Raw genomic sequence first — 3,575 nt, 5'->3', positions numbered from 1 at the left:
TTCTTAAATGTTATGAAAAAAGTTATTTTATAAACAATAGTTCTAATATTGTCTATTTGAAAAATGTAATTCAACAGTTTAAAAGTGTTACCTATCCTATGTTAAGCAATACTTTTCAAATGTTATCAAATATATTTGCTTAAAGTAGCGTCAATTGCAATGCTTAGAAAATGTTCCTTATATACACATAAGGCAACATTTTCAGAACGGTTGCAAAGCAAAGTATTGCTAGCAGCCAAAAATATTATAGTGGCACCTTGAAAAGTGAGTTGGGAAATCAAGGTTAGATCAAACCTTATGATAGTTTCTGAATCTTGGAACAATAAAAAAACTTGGCTTACCTCATTAGCAACGACGGAAGATGAAGAAACCATTGCAAGCTAAGGACATCGTAAGTTCTAAGAATTGTTGGAAGAAATCGTGGGAGAATAAAGAAAGCCAAAGAAAAGAGTAAAGTGAGGAGAAGAGAAGCCAAGAGTTTAAATATGGTTCTACAACCTAAGCAAGAAGAGCACTTAGGAAAATGATGGTAGTGTACTAGAAACATGTGTGGAGCAATCATTGCCCATATCCAAGCTTGACATATGGATTGTAGAATATGGAAAAGCTAAAGCATATGTAGCTATTTCTCTCCCTTGGCACTGAAACATCGATCATGAGGGGTAATTGTTTGGACTAAAAATGGTCTATTGGGTCTAAAGGAAAATTGGCAGAAACCTAATCCAATTCAAAGAAGGATACAACTTAACAACAAGCCAATTTCACATAGGCAAGATAACGCCTTGTTTAAGTAGTTAATGATGCAGTCTTGCCCACGTTTCTTATTACTCGACTATCTCGGCACACACTCTCTCCTTACTTTGCATGACAAGGCATACCTTTGATTATAAAATGGCACGGGCAAAAATTTACTCCTTTGTGGTGCCAAACTTGAATTCAAAAGGAGTGTAATGTTTGTCACTTTTTGTAAACAGGCAATGAGCGCATGACTAAAGGATTCTTGACACTCTGCCAAACTTATATAAGATTTGCCAAGTACAAAACACCAATCTTAACCTCACATCCATCAACATCTCTCAAGGAAAACTACTTCATCTATATAAGCTTGGCTTCCTAGGCTAGTTGTGTCTGTCCCTTCATATCCACAAAGCATCCATTGTATTAAATCATTTGTAATACAATTCAGCCTTAAGCATCACTTAACGCACTTTCTATTTTTTGCATGCACTTGGCTTTCCAAAGAAATTGTGATGAAGGACTTTGAAAACCCACTTGATCGTTTGATCCAACTCATAATTTTGAGAACACACTCCTCTAACATGCCTGGCACACCCCTAAAATCAAGCTAATACTATATATTAATATAGTAATGTGTGCGCACACGTGTGTAATAAGTAAATTATGACTAGGATACCTAACGCCTCATTTGGTTTGGCTGAAATATGAGACAAGGAAAATGCAAGGATGGAAAATGACTAAATTCTTGGGTTTGGCTGGTTAACTTAAATTTGCCTTCAATGTAATTGATTTACCAATTAGGACTTAAAATTTAAATTATTTAGACAGACCAAAGGAAAATATGGAGAATATAGATTTTCCTGAGACATTGTTTTTATCCCAACAATAACTTCATCTGCCCACCACTCTTTCCATAAAAAAAAATATATTCTTGAGAAAACATTAATAATTATCTTACGTGCAAATTTTATCTCCACTAATAAATTTATTTTAGGTTTGGCCAAAAAAAAAATCTATTTAGGTCCGTCACTAGATATTTAAGATTTATTTTTTTAATAAGCATATGGAGTAAACTCTACCAATAACAACAGAAAATATCTCCTCCAAAATTATAAGAATTATTGTTAGATTTCTTTTAATTAAGTGACAAGAACTTCTATCACTCGGATGTGGATCATATGCAGTAGGAATGGTAAAGTAGATGGAAATTGGAAAGTTGGCTCATCTTATCCATTCATTTCATCTAATGGTTGGGAAGAAAAGGATACATGGAAAGCTTTATTATCTGCAAAACGCTCAAAATTTTTCTATAATAAAAAATTACTTCACAATTTAAATTATAAAAAATTATTTATGATACTTTAAATATTCTGAAGAAATCGTTCGTGTTTTTTTTTTCCTCTACAAGTGTCCCTTCCTTAATGTTTTGTATATATTTACTTTTAACTTTTACTAATATTATTGACTATTTTCCTTAAAAAATTATTTTTATTTTTTATTTTCACATAAAAAATTTTACTTCTCAATTTAAATCTTAAAAAATTATAAAAAATTTAATTTAAATATTTTGCAAAGATTGTACCTATTCTATCTAATGAATTTTTTTAACAATAAAAAATTTATAATTTAAATCTTAAAAATTATGAAAAATGTTAAAAAAATATTTTAAAATATATAAAAAAATCGTACTTATTTAACTAATGAAAATTTTTTTATTTCTAATTTCAACAGTAAAAAAAGTCAACACTCTTAAGTATAGAAAAAGTTTGAGTGTTTTGCAAATAATAAAGCTTTCTACACATCCTTTTCTTCCCAACCATTAGATGAAATGAATGGATAAGATGAGCCCACTTCCCATCTACTTTACTATTCCTACTGCATATGATCCATATCCCTATCACTCACGTTAAAAGTTTAATTTAACTTCATTATAGCGCAGACTTGTGCAAGCTAATCGTGCTACTCCCTCCACACCTTTTCATTAAAGACATTTAACAATTTCAATTTTATTCTTCAAAGTAACCTTGAATAATGTTTATTAAATTTCAGGCCAAAAAAAAATGTAATGTTTATTAAATTAGTATAATATTAATTCTTGATATAATTATTACTAACTGTATAAGAAAAATAATTAACTAATCCTTTTGAAACGTGTACAATTTCTTATAAAACGATAAAAGATATAAAATATGATTGAACTTAAACAAAGTTTTATAAGGAAAGAAAACAAATATTCAAAACAAACAAAACCTACCTGACTCAAGCAAAAACTGAGTTCATTTGTTGAGGATATGAGAAGGCTGATTGGTTTAGATTTAATTTTTTATTTTATTTTTTTTTAAATTAAAAATTAAAAAATTATAAAAATTGTAAAAATTTTTATTAAATTCTATCATTCTAGAAAATTCAAATCTAATATGAATTGTTCACATTTAATTTATAAAAATTATAAAAAATTAATATTAAACCTACACTTTCTAAAATATATCTAAAAAGTCAATTTATAAAATATTAAATATTAAATGTGAATAATTCATATTAAATGGAAACTATCTATATAGGTGAACAGATTTATAAAAAAAATTTTATAACTTATATAATTTTTTTATTTTCCAGACGGTCCAAACTCCACAACTCCTTAGAAAAGTCAACTCCAACAAAAGCCAGACGACACTGGCAAGTAATAAAGTCCATAAACATGTCAACCAACAAAACAGAAAGGTGAGCAGTTCAAAAAACGACACAGCAAAATCTAGACAGAGAAACACCTCCACAAACTGTTCTATAAATATAAATTATCGATGAGGAAAATGGACGAAACACAAACGATTAACCAA

The sequence above is a fragment of the Prosopis cineraria genome, unplaced genomic scaffold (genome assembly GCF_029017545.1).
Source record: "Prosopis cineraria cultivar Desert tree isolate PC_DT_omini unplaced genomic scaffold, ASM2901754v1 PC36, whole genome shotgun sequence".
NCBI lineage: Eukaryota > Viridiplantae > Streptophyta > Magnoliopsida > Fabales > Fabaceae > Prosopis > Prosopis cineraria.
This window is presented reverse-complemented; position numbering follows the sequence as displayed.